General features: G+C 40.5%; 1 protein-coding gene and 1 long non-coding RNA gene across 2 annotated transcripts in view; both read left to right on the top strand.

Moving 5' to 3' along the window:
- The window catches only part of FRMD4A (FERM domain containing 4A), a 593,356-nt gene that overhangs the window by 89,237 nt on the left and 486,471 nt on the right, over positions 1-17,648 (top strand). The gene's annotated exons all lie outside the window — the stretch shown is intronic.
- Positions 4,609-5,821, top strand: LOC132539015 (uncharacterized). The gene is made up of 2 exons (XR_009550326.1): positions 4,609-5,039; positions 5,592-5,821. It is a non-coding gene; the product is annotated as an uncharacterized LOC132539015 (long non-coding RNA).

The raw sequence follows: 17,648 nt of genomic DNA, 5'->3' as shown, positions 1-17,648 counted from the left end.
TGTCCTTTATAATTGGTTTAGTCCACTTCATGTTTAAAAAGTTATCCATGTTGTGTGGTGTGTCTAAGTTTCCTTTGTTTTAAAGATAAAGCCCCTTTCCCTCCTATAGGGATGCCACATTTTATGCATCTTATAATTTACAGCCACCTGTCAGTGCATACTGGGTTGCTTCCAACTTTAGCTTCTGTAACTAAGTTCACTCTAAACTTGGGTACACAAATAACTTGTACAGTTCTTTGTTGGATCAGTTGGTAATTTCTTTAAAAAATTTAAACCCTCCTATTGTTTCCTAGCATGATGCCACTACTTTTTGTTCCCACCTACGGAGTTCTTTTTACTCTTTACTCCTAGACAGGTGACATCCTCATGATGAGCTTAGGAATATTAGTTGTTTGTTCTGCATTATGTACAAAGAACAGGGTCCCTCTTACATGGCTTAGTTTGGCATTTATTGGTTCCTTATCTTTGCTTTACTTTGTAATTCTGTTCATGTGATAGAGCATAGGCTAGACTTTCAATCCTTACAAACAACAGGTGAATATGGGAGCTATCCTTTATGTCTTTATTGGAATTTTGTTGTGTTTTATTACCACTAATATAGTACCTATATCTATGGGATATTTATCACTGAAATTCTCTGACATCTTTAGCAACAACATATTAGAAATGTCTATAAAAGCTAATCGAGAAATGGAGCCCCTTAGAGATTTGTGGGAATAAAATTAATGTGAGGAATGCATCTGATGTTTAGTTTGTGTCTGTGTTTTAGGTGAGCTAGATGTATTTGCCAGCATGCCACTATCTGAGCAAAGATCTCTTGAGAATAGAGCAGAATCTGCATTGTTCTCCTCCCTCCTTTTCACATCCCCAACTGTATGATAATGAATATCAATCTGTAAAATGAGTCCACATTTTCTCAATATAATTTATCACTTTCACTTTGGAAAGTAATGACTTTTTTTTTCACTATTCTTATCTCCCAAGTCTAAGGGGTTTGAATTCCTAAGATTGCATACTTAGTCTGTGATGAGAGAGGCAAAGACTTGGGTCAGTGGTCTGGAGACTGTGTCTTATGAACTTACTGCTCATAGGCCTTCTGCTCTGAGACAGACCACTTGGTATCAGCAGTGATAAACTCACCTCCTACCTAGATCTGGGTACCTAGAAAAGCAGCTTGGTCGGGACCAAAACTGAGGATATCACCTGACTATGACTTTGCTCTTTCAAATCACCTCACAAATCCCCACAGTGGAAGCCATAGGACCCTGAGAAGCTGGATTTACATATTTCCTGGCAGAGACACTGGTGTTAAAGCATTTCTCCTTCCTTGCTTGTTTTACCTTGTATTGCTTTATCTTACATTAGCACATCTTCATTCATCACACATAACTTAGCTTGCTTGACCTTATCTCATCTTTGCATTCTCTCTTCTTGACTCCACTTGTTTAATTCTCTGTAGGCTTTTTTTTTCCCCCCAGGAAGGAGAAAACAAATTTCCCTCAATGAAGGGGATTATAATCCCTCTGAAATTCCATGTTGGCTAATAAAGTTATTTGAATGTAGATGATGTAGATAATACAAAGTCTGAAAATAAGTATCTGATAAGATAAATATCAAGGGTATTCCTTAAGTTATGGCAGTTTTGTTTTTTCCCCCCTCTTTCATAAGGAAAGTTTTTTGTTTTGTTTTAGCCAATAACTAAAAATAAACTCTGAAATATTTTTATGCTTAATAGGAATCTTAAATATTATTGAATAATTATCCCCACCTAATGTCAAGGTTATCCTAAAAATGCTGACAATAGCAACAAGGTTCAACAAACTATTTCAGATAACAGGTTCAGTGAGTTCCAACTGAGTTACTATTGAGATGTTTATTATAAAGAACCCAGGTCAAAGTCAGCTTGTTTAAAATACATTTTCTCTCATATGAGAAGACACTGTCTATTTTATAAATAAACACAGTGATATGAAGTTAAAAATTCATATTATCTGACTTATTACAAACAATTTTAGCACATACTATTTTATTATGTCACCTTGAAACCTGTTCATTTCAGTGGAAGACATTTTTCTCTTATTAAACTTGCAGAAACTAATGTAGAGAGAATTAAGAGCCAACGGAACTGGGTAACTGCTTCTTCATTTGCAAAGTGCTGATCCAGGAAGAGGCTCAATCAGTAGGGGGTGGTGTAATCCACAAGCACAGACATTGTCAGCCATGATTTGGTTGATGCATCTGAATGCAAAATTGTTCCAATTTTTCTGAAGTACATTAAAGAGAAAAGCATCCCAGCAGGAACTTAATAAAGGGCCTTTTTTTTTTTTTTTTTCATTTTTACTTTTCTCCAGGGATTCATAGTTTGAAAATCATTTTGAAGTCGAGGTTGTGAATATGAAGCAGGGAAGGGAATGAGGTAGACAGACTGTATATCAGACACAGGTCCTTACCCACTGCCTGTGTAGAGTTATGTGGTCTGCTCAGAATGACCAGTAGATCTGGCTAAATGGGTGAGTTTAGCAACCATGGTCAGAGTTTATGTGAGTGCAAGGTGGATTCTAACTGATGTGGATTTGTAAAGAGTCTCAATCTTCAGGGCATAAACTTCAGCCTCCACTAGGAGACCAGAGCCATCCTGTTGCACTGAATGAAACCAAGCATACTGCTGTTGCCCCTAACAACAGTTGCTAGGCGACCTTTGCCAGCCTGTAGAAGGATAGGATAGCTGCAGATCAAGGAATGATTTATCATCAGACAACATCAGTCTTGTTTAGGGAAGGGTCCCTCACATATATAGAGGGTGCCACATAGTAAAGATGTCATATGCATCAGAGAAAGGAAACATTCAAGAAGGTCTAGTCAGAAATGGTCATTGTGCAGCTGGTATCTCAACCCTGACTCTGATTTCTCACTTAAATTTCTGATGATATTTCAGCTGTATGACAGCGTTCCAGGTACTGTGTGGCCTCTGTTGAGGGAGTCTTGGGGGAAGGGAAGAGAGAATGGGTGGGAAATAATGAAGATATCATTGCACGTTCAGCCTTGAAGTTGTAACATCAGTGACTATCAACATGGGCCCTCTGGTATCGATGTGCAGCCATATGCACCTGCACTGAGCATTCTCTAAGTCAATACATGACTTAATTTAAATATTGCCAAATCTCTTATGATGTAGTCCACTTTTTGAGCTGTAAAGGAGCCTGCTGCAAGACCATTCACTCTCCTGAGTAAGGCTGCAGCTAATCAAGCAGGACACATCACCACGTTCATTCATCAGATTAGTTTGATGGAATCAGATTCATTGTAGGTGTTTCGAGAAATCATACTGCCCTTGATTTGAGTGAATGTTTAAAGAAGAATATCTTCTGTTTTGTTCTGTTCTACCTCTACTTGGAAGAGAGAAAGTAGGTATTATTTTTGGTACAAAGCACAATGGTTTAGGGTCTTGACTAGGATTGGGCCCCAGACTCATTTTTTTTAGACCTTAATTTATTGTTGGGCTACTTCAGGGGTGTGATTTAGTCTAGAGAAGCACCCATTTCCCCTATAAAATTGAGATTAATTATATATCACACATGCATATTATATAATTAAAGACCAGGTGATGTGCAGTATATATAAAACTTAGCTCAGTGCCTAGCACATCATAAATACATCAGATGTTGGGATCACTGATGCTCTAGTTTTGATATGATGGAAAGAAATTCTTAGGGAGATCCCCAGAAGGGACAGTGTATGATGTGAATGTGGGGAGCCATGCAGGCAGAAAGCTGAGAAGTACAGGCTTGTGGCAGAATCTGAGAGGATGTGTAGAGCAGGGCACAAATGAACCTAAATAGAGGGGCAAGGTCATGTCTGTCCACTATTATGAGTGCAGTGGACCATCACCAGTAACTTAAGCAGCTCACAGCTCAGTGCTGATAGAGTAAATAACGGATTCTCAGAATGATCTTAAGTGGTCACATAATGAATTGCATTTTCCCAACACTTCATACTTCCACACATTATCTTATTTGACCCTGGTAACAGCCTGTGGAATAAATACAGCTAAGATTCTTACATTTCTTTAGCTGTGGTACCTCCTCCTCACTCTTGCTCTCTTCTTTTCGCTGTCTCCTCTCTTCATATTTCTTTTCTTTCTCTCTTCTTTGCTCCCTTCCTCTTTCCCTCTTTTTTCTATCCCTCTCTTCATCCCCATCCTCTGTCCCTCTTTCTTGTCTCAGGCTCTCTTCATTCCCTATTTTCCTTCTTGCCTCTTCCCTCTATGTCTGTCTTCTTTCCTTTTTTTCTGTCTCCCTTTTCTCCTCCCATCCTTCTCTTTACTTTCTCAATATCTTCTCCTTTTTCTTTTTCTTTCTCTTTTTTCTCTATCTCCTTTCTTGTCTTTCTCTCCCTGTCTCTCCCCCCACCTCAACAGAAAAGAAACTGATGCTCACATCCTGTGACTTGCTCTTGAGATGAGTCAGCCTATGAAGGCACAAAGACCAACCACAAGTTGTTTGCCTGCACCCTGTCCATTTCCACATTCTAGAACCTTGGTTGGGCCATTGTGACAATGCAGATATGCCCATGTCACACCCTGTATCTTATTTGGCTTCAGCACAGCTGTGAGGATAGCACCTTTCAGAGTCCAGAAACTCACCTCAACCACAGGCCCTTATTTTGTCTCTTCCATCCTCCAGAAGCCTCTTAACCTTGAAGTAGGAAAGATGACCAGTCTTGGATTTGACCTCAACCAATCATGGATGGAGTCAGTGAATAAATATCTCATCTCGCCCTTCAGGAAACAGTTTTTGAGAACACACAAGACATTAGGGGATCCTTATGGGTCTGAACCCCTTGTGTTGTTGTGTGCTGCGGAGAAGAGAGAGAGGAGATCCAGAGCGAAGAGGGAACACAAATCTTTATTTGCGCTGGCACCTCAGAGTTGGGTGCTAGAGAAGCAGGTTGGGCCACGTGGAGGTAGCGAAAATAGCCGCCTCACACAGTAACCTTTCCTGCGTCTGAACACCGAAGTGGAGCGCTGGTAAGAGAGCGAGGTGCGGAAGAAGAAGGGCTTTTATAGGAGCAGCTTTTGCGAGAATGGGAAGGGGAAGGAGTAACCATAGCACTCCAGGATAGGATAATAACTCTCGTGAGAATGGGAGGGGGGAGGAGTGACCAAAGCACTCCAAATATCGCGGGGAAATAGACAATGCCCTGAGGGCACAACATGGCAAAATAGGCACTCCGTCCCAACTCTCGTGGGAACTAGCAATAGCCTGAGGGGACAACATGGCAGATGTGACTGCATCTGCACAATTTCCCAGCACCGTTGCCCACAGCAGTAACCAGCTTAGTAATGTATTGGAAGCTGGAAAATGGCTCACTTGGTAGAACTTACACATTACCATGTTTGAGCCTTTGTACCAGATGGTAGCACCATAGATGGCATAGGAGGAGCTCCCATGGATAGTGGGACTATTCTGTGATGTCTCTCCTATCCCTCAAAAAGATAGTTAAAGAATAGAAAATTTAAATGGAAAGATTTTTTTTTTCTTTCCTTCTGTCTCATTTTCCTTTCTTACTAATTCTTGGGATTTCTCTTCTAGTTATACCACCCAGCATTCAGGATAAAGCCAAATTGAGGCAGTTTTGCAAACTTTTACCAAAGGTGTTCTCAAGCCAACGTGAAGTTGTTATAATCAGGAAGCTCCAAGACCATACCAATGTTGTAATGAAGTGAAAGACAAATGCCAGAAGATATCATTCACATATAGAATGTAAATAAGGCAAATGAAATTGAATTAATAATAATAATAACAACCAAACTGACTCTTAAGACTCCATGAAACTCCTGGTGATTATTGGAGGGAATTGGAAAGGGAAAAAGGGGGATAGGTTGAAGGGTCTCTTTGGTGTGATGCTACTGGAACTTTGGTGGTAGACGTGAGTTGTATACACATAGATATAAGTGGGAAACTATACTCATCAATCTTAGTATTATAAACCAATATTAAGTAAATTGAAGCAAACAAAAAACTCACTGAAGCAACAAATGAACAGCTAGTAACATTGGCCTAGAAGCTATATCTGTGTGAATCAGGAATTAGCTATAAAATAAAACTCTTCCATTAACCCCCCCAATAAAATAAATAAAGATAAATAAAATAGTAAAAAAAGAAGAAGAAGAAGAAGAAAGAAAGAGAAAAAGGAAAGTTTTTTTTTTTCTAAATGTAGAGGTGGGGATGTATGGGCTTAGATTACCCAGAATGTCCCTTGCACTGAGATAGCAGACTCAGAAAGTATCACTGCAGCTAACATAATGAACTAGGTTTGCTCACTGGAGGAGTATGACATCTTGCACGCCTGCATGCATCTGTATGAGAGCAAATAATGAACAGGTAAGGAGAGCTACAGAAGTACTACTGAGGGGACTCGGGCAGTAGTGCAGCGGGTTAAGTGCATAAGTGCACGTGGTGCAAAGCGCAAGGATGGGCGGAAGGATCACGGTTTGAGCCCCGGGTTCCCTACCTGCAGGGGAGTCACCTCACAAGTGGTGAAGGAGGTCTGCAGGTGTCTATCTTTCTATCCCCTCTCTGTCTTTTCCTCTCTCCATTTCTCTTTGTCCTATCCAGCAATGACAACATCAATAACAACAACAGTCATAACTACAACAATAAAACAATAAGGGCAACAAAAGGGAATAAATAAATAAATAAATAAAAGAAGTACTACTGAGAAGGATAAATGCTTTTAAAGTCTGAGCTTGGAGCAAATTTTTAGCAATACTGAACACTTTCTGTAATTTGTGAATCCTGACTGAGACACAGAAGCTATTGGAAGCATAGAGCCAGTGGGGCTGTTTATAGATGTCGGGCCATGAAGATTGCAGACTTTGATCATCAAAGAAGACCTGAAGGTTCAGAAAAGAGATGTTTCTCAGCTGCTCTTACTAAAAAATTTTCAGCCATTTGAATAATCAAAAGATTGTTTTACTTTTTCTTTCAAATAATTTTATTGACAAAGTGATTTATAGGGCAGCGCTGATACATGAGTATAGTTTGTTATCTCCCTGTAACAGATGTCTGCACACCACCCCCACTACCAACCCAAGTCTCTCTTCACTATCATGTCCTGAGTATCCAATGCCCTCTCCCCCACCCCATCTCACCCTAGTCCAGAGTCCTTTGCTTTGCTGCAGTACACCTCACCCAGTCCAAGTTACTTCCTGGTTCCCTTTTCCTGTCTGGATTCTATTTTTTTTTTAATTTATTTATTGGAGAATTAATGTTTTACATTTGACAGTAAATACAATAGTTTGTACATGCATAACATTTCCCAGTTTTCCATGTAACAATACAACTCCCACTAGGTCCTTTGTCATCCTTTCTGGACCTGTATTCTCCCCCACACCCACCCCAGAGTCTTTTACTTTGGTGCAATACAACAACTCCAGTTCAGGTTCTACTTGAGTTTTCTCTTCTGATCTTGTTTTTCAGCTTCTGCCTGAGAGTGATATCATCCCATATTCATCCTTCTGTTTCTGACTTGTTTCACTTAACATGAATTTTTCAAGGTCCATCCAAGATTGGCTGAAAACAGTGAAGTCACCATTTTTTATAGCTGAGTAGTATTCCATTGTGTATATATACCACAACTTGCTCAGCCACTCATCTGTTGTTGGACACCTGGGTTGTTTCCAGGTTTTGGCTATTAAAAATTGTGCTACTAAGAACATATGTGTAAACAGATCTTTTTGGATGAGTGTGTTGGATTCCTTAGGATATATCCCCAGGAGAGGAATTGAGGATCATAGGGTAGGTCCATTTCTAGCCTTCTGAGAGTTCTCCAGACTGTTCTCCACAAAGGTTGGACCACTTGACATTCCCACCAGCAGTGCAGGAGGATTCCTTTCACCCCACACCCTCTCCAGCATTTGCTGCTGTTACCTTTTCTGATTTATGACATTCTCACAGGAGTGAAGTGGTATCTCATTGTTGTCTTTATTTGCATTTCTCTGACAATCAGAGACTTGGAGCATTTTTTCATGTGTTTCTGGGCCTTTTGGATCTCTTCTGTGGTGAATATTCTGTCCATGTCCTCTCCCCATTTTTGGATGGGGTTATTTGTTTTCTTGTTGTTGAGTTTGGCAAGCTATTTATATATTCTGGTTATTAGCCCCTTGCTTGACGTATGGCTTTTAAAGATCTTGTCCCAATCAGTGAGGGATCTCTTGGTTTGAGTAGTGGTTTTTTTTTTTTTTTCTGTGCAGAATCTTTTTAATTTTATGTAGTCCCATAGGTTTATGCTTGCCTTAGTCTTCTTTGTAATTGGCTTTGTTTCATTGAATATGTCTTTAAAATTTATGCAGAAAAGAGTTCTGCCAGTATTTTCCTCTAAGTATCTGATATTTTGTGGTCTAACATCCAAGTCCTTGATCCACTTGGAATTTACTTTTGTGTTTAGTGAAATATAGTGGTTCAGTTTCATTCTTCTGCATGTTTCAACCCATTTTTTCCAGTACTGTTTGTTGAAGAGACTCTGCTTTTACCATGCTGTTTTGATTATTACCTTTCTGTAGTTTTAATTCATGTTCATCATGAGGTTGGTACTATTCCATGTCAGTGATATAGAATCTGACTGGGTCTCAGAGGCTAAAATAATGACAGAAATTTGTGGCACTCTGATGTGTCAGAACTGGGTTGGAAAGTTGGAATTCAACTGGGTTAAAGAGTGCCTCTGACAGCTCTTAGGGATGAAAATGATAAAAACTACCACAGAAACAACAAGAATGACGTTAAATATTTATGGAGCCCTGCCGGTCCCTGTTCAGGCACTAGATGCCAGGCTAGCTTTGCGGGCGGGAGGGAGATGACCAGGGACTCATGGCTGGGAAACAGTGCAATGCAATTCAATGCAATGCTATGCTGGCTTTATTCATCTGCATTTATACTCTCCATGAAGGAAGTGGTAGGGTGTAAAACAGGATGTGACGAAGAGAGGGTGGAGCGAAAAGAGAGTGTGAACCAATGGGGATTAAATGGTGGAAAACAGGGTGTGACTAGGAGAGGGGGTGGAGTGGCAAAAGAGCTTGAACTAGTGGGGATTAAAACAATTAAAACAATTAAAACAATGATTATGTAAATAGACCATAGCGTTAAGCAATACAAGCAAACCTAACATAATGATCAAAACAGAAGGTCTTATATATAAGCATAATTAGAAGCATACCAACATTTCCCGCTTTCTTTTTAACTAATGGCCATAGTATCAGGAGTGTGGGGGTGAAAAGAAACCTATATCATGCAGGCATTTTCAGAAGAACTGGCACAAAACAGGGAGGAACAAGTAGGAGAGCAGCAAGAACCAGTGTGATGCCAAGGGGATGCCTGAGGGGGCGTTTCCTGCCTCAAAGGGCAGGGCCTATCAGACGAAAGGGCATTTCCTGCCTCTGGGGGCGTTTCATACCTCATAGGGTGTTAACTGCCTCTGTGGGCATCACTTGCCTCTGGGGGTGTTTCATGCCTCAAAGGGTGTTTCCTGGCTCTGGGGGCAGGACCTAGTAAGAAGGGAGGGTTTCCTATCTCTGGGGACAGGGCCTGCAGGTGAGGGGATATGGCCTATAGAGTCCCAAGGCAGCTGACTGCAAAGTCCATGGACTGCTGCGGTCAGTCTTTGAGAAACCCAGCAGCGTAAAGGGAAGCTGCCTTAGAGTTGTGTAAAGTGTCCAAGAGGTGTACCAGTTAAATCCAATAGAAGTGTCAGTCCAAAGCAGATGACCACGGAAGAAATGCCAGGGGATGAAACGCTCCACGTCTGTCTCAATGGGGAAGGTCAACCAGTGTAATTCTGTTTTTCTGTACAGAGTGAGCTTTGGAGTTTGTGAATCAGTTTCTTCAGGTCGTGCCAGGTCACATCATTGGTTTTGGGGGGGCTGCTGTAGGCGTGCCATCTTGTGGTCGATGTCAGAGAACAGGGGTCCAAATGGATTTCCAGGGATTCCATATGAGCAGATGCTTTTTCATGTGAAGACTTGACAGCTGTAATTCACTTACTTGTTAAGCAAAACTTGTAGCAGACTAGAAGTTTACTATAATTGATAACTCAATTATAATTGGTTTAAGTACCTTTATAATTTTGGAAGTCCTTTCTAGTATGATTTTAAGGTTGTTTAAACAGCATAAGCTCAATAGAAGAACCATGGTTAGAAGCCTCAGGCATGAGAATATTTAACATAGCTATTGTGTGCTCTACCCTGCCCATACTCATACAGTTTTCAGGATTAAATGTTTCACATTAATACCAAGACGTAAAAAAAAAAAAATCAAAAGAGGAAAAAACAATTTTTTGGACTGTTTCTGGATGTCTTTAGAAATCATGGCTGCATCCAGCATTTTTTTTTGTAAAGTCAATGTCAAATAAAAATTCAGTCATTCAAATCACCCTTTTATGAAATGCAACTGAAAGCAGACAGCAAACTTAAGATATTCAGAGAGAACAACAAGGGGGGAATCGATAGAAAAGCGGTAGGTAGTTTTTGTTTTTTTCACCTTGAATCAGATTATTTAGATCTCATTATGTAGCCTCATGAGTCCCCGGAGGGCATCCTAGCCCAAAAAGCTCCTCGAAATTCCATTTAGGGCACTTCTGATGGTTCCTGTGGAATTGCTATAGGCACCCATTTTTAAAAACGTCTTCCCATCGTAGAAAGAATCGAATCAGTAGGGTAGAACTAACCACGTGTCTCCATTCTTGGGGACTCTCAGGGTACTGGAGAATACTTTTCAAGTTAGAGTAGTCCTTCTCCATGGGAAACATGGAAGAGGAAGTCCAGAAAGTCCCAGGGGAAATCTCCGTGCATCTCCCAAGCTCTACGACCACGGTCATAAGGAACCAAAGTGTGGCCCAGAGCAAAATGTTCCAGAGACAGAGAAACTGTCTCATGAAGAAAGAGCAGAGGCTTTGGGAAACCTCTTCATAAGTAGAAAGGCATCCCATGGCAGATGGGTAGCCAAGCGTTTACTTATCTGGGGATGGGCGGGTTAGGTCCCACGTTGGTGCACCATATGTCAGTCCCTGTTTGGGTGCCAGATGACAAGCTAGCTTCGCGGGCAGGAGGGAGATGACCAGGGACTCATGGCTGAGCTGGGAAGCAGTGCAATGCAATTCAATGCAATGCTATGCTGGCTTTATTCATCTGCATTTATACTCTCCATGAAGGAAGTGGTAGGGTGTAAAACAGGATGTGACGAAGAGAGGGTGGAGCAAAAAGAGAGTGTGAACCAATGGGGATTAAATGGTGGAAAACAGGGTGTGACTAGGAGAGGGGGCAGAGTGGAAAAAGAGCTTGAACCAGTGGGGAAATACAAGCGAACCTAATGTGATGATCAAAACAGAAGGTCTTATAAGCAGAATTAGAAGCATACCAACAGAGCCCCTACCAGATCCCAGAACCTTTGTTTGCATTATCCTCATAATCATTATGTGCTTGCAACCTGACAGCAGAAATAAAGGGGCAGAGTTGAAAAGACTGAAGCAGTTAATTCTGGGACACACAACTTCTTGTTGATGGGACTATGTTTTAAACCCAGGTTTATAGCACCCTGCTTCCAGGGTTTTAATTATCAATATTTCTTGGTGGTGACAGCATGGGTCAAATTGTTCCTAAATTGGGTGCTTTTGTCCAATGAAAGAAGAGGGCCCCACATTTCTCACTCATAAAGCAACCAATTTGCAGGTTCCTCTGTGGATTGTAAAGGGGAGTCATATGCTGAAGCTTTTTGTGTGCTTTACACAGGGTGTAGACTCACTGGTATGGTTGACAATGACATGTTTGCTGTTATTGTCAGGAACAAGCCCTCTAGCAGTACAGATCTGAAACTTCTGACAATTACATCAGCCTATCTCTGTAGATGGGGATGGAATGAAGCCAATTGTATTTTCTACCAATTGCCCAAGGGCATGAACTCAACCTTGCTAGTTCACAGGAAAATTCAATTTTTGAGTTGAGGCTCGCTGACTTCTATGGAGAGATGGTAGTTGGCCAGATTGTATGGGTTTTTTGTTCTCTCCCAGAGCTCTGAATTTTAGTTATTTTACAGGGTACTTCCAAGGAACCAGAAGCAATCTTCTGGCTTGCTTTTAGGTTCACCTGCCTCCCTACGGCCAGGGAAATGGAGGCCATTGGGAGACGGAGGTCAAAAGCACCCCCGTGTGTCCCGGGGCATCTCAACATGCCGAGGGCGAAGTGCACAGGGAGACAAGCACTCATTCAGCCCTGGGAAAAGCCTGGGAGGGCAATTTGTTTATTGAAAGAAAAAGTATATATATAGGCCATAACTCAGGGAGAAGGTTTGGCGTATCCATTAACCCAAGCACAGAGAAAGATAATCCATAGTTACATTTTTACCAACAGTTTGATCATACACTTTACAATGTACATTTTTCCAGAGGTAAATTGCAGGCACTTTAGAGCAGTAAGAGAGAGGAGAAAAGCTGAGCAATGTTTGCTGATGTTTTCAAGTTAACACATTAATCCATGGCTTTTAATTAAAGAAAGTAAGGGGGGATGGCATGTGTAGAAAGGCACCCATGTCTGAGGGTCCAGCTGTCATAAATTCCAGGAGGCAGCCCTTCTCTCGACCTGAAGGGAGAGTTGGGGATCAACCCAGTCTGATCTCATGGAAACAATGGCCTGGACTTTCTGGGACAGTGGGCCAATTCTCCAACAGAAGCAGAAGTAGGTACTTCCTGTTGGAGATTCATCCCTATATGGGGAGAAGTATGTCTGAGTAGGTACTCCCCCCTACCCCACAACCACCTTAAAAAGCCTTCAAAATGCATAAGGAGTTTGAACTTTACACTGACGGCCGGGGAGGGGGGGAGCAAGGAGGTGCTTTCAAGGCAAGTGTTTTAGGGAAAGATGACTTGGCCTATTAAAGACATTGTTTGTGTGTGGGGGGTGTTGGGGGTCAGGAAGGTATGAATTTGGAGGCAGTGGTGATGGAGATAAAAAGAAAGTCTTGGTCTTGCTTTGACATGGGGGCAGAAAATGGCGGGGAATGAATGATTTTCTTATGGATAAGATTGTGCTCCAAATGTAGATATTGAAATCAAAATCCCTAGAGCCCTTATAAAAAGGAAAAGTTTGGACACAGACATTTACAGAGGGGAGACTGTAAAGATACACAAGGAAAAGACAGCCACTCCCAAACCTATCACGGAGTCCAGGAAGAGATTCCTCCCTGTGTTCCAGAAGAAACCTACCTGCAGGCAGATTAATCTTGGATTCTGAACCTTCAACTGTCAAATAACATGCTTCTGTTGTCTAAGTAAATCTTTAAAATGAAGAAGGAGAAGGAGGAGGAGGAGGAGAAGGAAAGGAAGGAAGGAAGAAAGAAAGAAGGAAACTTAGGACAGACTCTAGAAGTTACACTCACACTTACAAAACTCAAAACTGATATCTAGAATCCATACAACTAATTATTCATTGATAAGTGGAACAGGTGTATGTTCCTGCCTACCCTGCTTCTTCTCTCACTACAGACATGCTTCAGAGGGAAGCAAATGGTCACAAGGCGGTTTGTACATATAGAGTCTGAGTCATGGATTCAGTGGAAGAATATGAACTGGTAATGAACTCAGGCTCCAGCATCCTGATGGAGTGCCCCCCAACCCCACCATGGACCAGAGGTGATTGCTAGGTACACCGTCCTTCCACTCTTCCCTGTCAGCCCTCACTCTCAACAGTGCTTGGGAACATGGCCAACTTTCATCTCTGCCACTTTAACTGCTTCCATGGATGATCCAGTCCATTTTTGAAAAGATATGGTTTGTCTTTGGAGTATGAAAATGTTCAAACAGATCAAAGACTCTTCTTGCTGCCCTAGGATCCAGGCACTTTCTTTGAAATGACACTGCTATCTCTCTGCTTTAATCCATTATGTATGGATTTAGAAGTTCCATTTTATGCAGCAGCAAGGAAGCAATTCTGCATTCTTGGCTGTTGGTGTGAGGGATACAGGGAGGAGCTCTCACTGTAACTTTCACTTAAAATTCTTAAATATGTATAGATGTAGTATGCCAAAGCAGTGGTTTTGGTAACAGTTATTTCAGGCTTAGTGTTTTACAGCAAAACATTATCGATTAAACATTGGCTTATAATACAGTAAGATTTAGGAGTACAGTTTCACATCTACATATATGTGTGTGTATGACTCAGCCCACCCACAACCACAGTTCTAGTGCCATTACACCCAGATACCCCTCTGCCCATTCCCCTACTTCCTTTAAGATGCAATCTGCAAAGTATTATTAACTAATTCTCATGGAGCTTATATTCACCCTTCTGTTTTCTCTACTGCTTCTAATAAGTATGATGAGTTTCTTTGGCATCTGGTGACTTTCTTACTATGAGGGCATTTTTGCTTTTAGGGCTTTTTATACTTCAAAGGACAGGGTGTCATTAGAGAAAGACAGGACACTTATTTTAGGTTTGTACATCAGTGCTTATTTAAAATTTCTTTTTATTTGATAAGACAGAGAGAAATTGAGAGGGGAGAGGGAGACAGAGAAGGAGAATGAGGATGCAAACTTGCAACCCTGTTTCATCACTTGTGAAGCCTTCCCTGTAGGTGGGACCCTAGGACTTGAACCCAGGTCATTGTTTATGTTAATATTTGTACTCAACCAAGTGTGCCACTCCCCAGCCCCTGCTGCTGCATGAATACTTTAAGGTTACTTTATGGGGCCATGTGGTGACACACCTGGTAGAACTTACATGTTACAATGTGTAAGGACCTGGGGTAAAAGCCTACTCCTCACCTACAGGGAGAAGCTTCCTAATTGTGAAGCAGTGCTGCAGATGTCTGTGTCTGTCTGTCTGTCTATCTATCTATCTCTGTCTCTCATTCGCTTCTCAGTATATCTCTGTGTCTCTCCAAAAAGTGAATAAATATAATTTTAAAAAGACTTTGAATAATTTTCTTTTACATATTTTAGAATTATTTAAAATGATGATTATTATCATCATGATCACCATCTTACTTTCATGAGATAGATAGAGACCAGATCTCTGCTGAACTCTGGCTTATGATGGTGTTGGAATTCAGCCTGGGACCCCTGGGGCCTTGAGCATGCAAATCTGCTATGATACTAGTATGATAGATCCCCAACCCTTTTTTTAATTATTTGCACATATGAGTGTGAATAAAAGAAGAGCACCACTCTATCATACTTTTCCTTTAAATAGGTGAATAAGATATTCTTTGGGCTGTTCTTATCAGTTGCAAGTCAGACTTACAAAAATAAACTTTCCAAAACATCAGTCCTCTCTTCCCACAGCTGTAGTCCTATGGTTTACTTGTAAGAGATCAGTCTGTTGAAGCTCTTCCCTGTAAAAAAGATTTCAAGCTATATTTAAAGTGTAATTTTCACAGTGAAAAATGCTTCAGTGGGGGACAGGGTAGTGGCACACCTGATTAAGTGCACATATTGCCATGCACAAGGACCTGGGTTCAAGCCTGTAGTCCCCACTTGCAGGGGGAAAACTTCACAAGCAGTGAAGCAGTGCTGCAGGCATCTCTTTGTCTATATATCTGTCAATATCCCTTTCAATTTCTCTCTGTTCTATCAAAAGTATAATAAAGTCAAAAAAAAAGTTAAAAGAACAAAGTGCTTCCCTAGTTATATTAGCTATTCATTTAACTAAATTCAAAATCTTTCTTCCTGGCCTGAATAATGATGAAGATGAGGGAAGAAAGACTAAATGAAGCAAACAGAGCTCTGCTGCCAAAAGGACCCAGGCTGAGATAGAGAAAGATACCTTTTCAGCTTTGGGATAAACCCAGCTAGCACCCCTATTTGGGATTAGTGTGATTTGCCTTGAAAAAGTCAAAGAAACCAATAAGGAGCCTAAAATTCTAGAATATTTAGGAAGAGAGACAGGAAAGTTGACCTGGATTTGATTATGTTTGATGTTGGGTTATGAATGTTAAGTATAGAGAAAATGCTTGCTCAGCAAGGTTCCATACTGAAAGAAGGAAGAACTCTGATTTATATAGAGTTCTTGGGGCTTCCTAAACCCACACAGAGTTTATGTTCCAGAGCAGGTAATGCTATTCTCAGAAACTGTAGCTGAATTTCTTCCCAGTAGGACTTGCATGTTCAGCAAATAGCATCTTAAACGGGAAGCAAATTCAAGTCTTCTAAGAGGAAAATGGAGTAGCCTGCTCAGCATTAGGAAGTTTTCTAATGAATACACAGAAAACCAGGAAGTATAACCAACAGCCACCCAGAGTCCTATGACTCAATTTCTGCCTCCTCCTCCTCCTCCTCTTCCTCTTCCTGTCATCTCCAGGGCTTTGTTAGTCCAGAATGACTTTTTTCAAATTAGAGAGGGTCAGAGATAGACAAAAAGAAAGAGGGAAAGATATTGTAGCACCAAAACTTCCTCCAATGCTGCAGAGGCTTGACTCAGTTATTAAGGAGTGTGAAACAGTTAATGTCACACTTGGTTTTCCCTTTTCTTTGCTGAAACTCTGGCAAATTTACTGACTGATGGGTTAATGGTGAATTTCACTCAACTGTTTGCATGAGTCTTTCAAGGTTTTCACTGAGCTCTTCAAGTACAGCCTCTCAGAACAGCTTTTAGCATGTGTGGGAGAAACAAGGTATTCCTTGGGGAATTGTGTGATTATGCTAAATTTTATTTAATTTTCTTTTTCTTTAAAGCGGGAAAGCAAAAAAATGTCTAAAATCATTTTTATTACTTTTAGTTTATAAAGTTCCAAAAACTGCAGTAAAAAAGAAAGCCATTCATGAAGGCTTTGGCTAAGAGTCAGCTTTCATGAGTCTTAATAATTATATCCTAGTATTAAATTAACTTTTTTAAAAAAAACAACACCCAATTGCACATGCGATTTCATTTTTTTTTTTTAATAAGGAAGAAATTTAGGCCCCCTTCAAGCCCAAGTAGTTCATATTGATGGCTTTAATTATTTTAGGTTCTGGCTTGTTTTTCACTTAAGTATACACATGGAATTTAAAATAACTTTTGAGCCTCTGGAATGTACTTATTTTCTTGTTTTTTTTCTGCTACTGCTGTCAATGGCTTTTAGCAGTGAACTTTTCCCTATATAACTGACAGTTTCAGCAGCCCAACTGATGGCATTTAAAATTCTCCCATTATTTTGCCTTAAATTTAATGTGATTAAAGTTCATCACACTTGTTCTAATTTCAGCCACAATAAAAAAACTGCAAAAATTGGGATAATGTACTTTTTATTACATGCCTATTAGCTTTATTTGTTTGAGTCAACCCCACAAACTATCATACTAAAGTGTAAATAAACAAGGAGTTATTACTTAGGTAATACTTTGTTTACATTTAGGCACAAAACAAGGGAATATTTTTTGAATCATACTTGATTTCTTTCCTTCCTGCTTTTTCTCAGGATGTTGCAAATTTGTTTCTCTCCATTTGGTTCAATGATAATGGACTTGTAAGCACATGGGAAATATATCATAAATAAGCTTATCTGTGAGCAACTGGCCTCTGAACATCAAAAATCAATACGTATTGATTGGAAATCTAGAGACTGCCTGCAGGAAACGCATGGATTTTAGAGAGATATGATAGAAGGAATAGAGACATAGGGAAATAGTCA

Source organism: Erinaceus europaeus, chromosome 6, assembly GCF_950295315.1.
Source record: "Erinaceus europaeus chromosome 6, mEriEur2.1, whole genome shotgun sequence".
Lineage (NCBI taxonomy): Eukaryota > Metazoa > Chordata > Mammalia > Eulipotyphla > Erinaceidae > Erinaceus > Erinaceus europaeus.
Note: the sequence above shows the minus strand (reverse complement) of the source record. Positions and strands in the feature narration are given on the sequence as shown.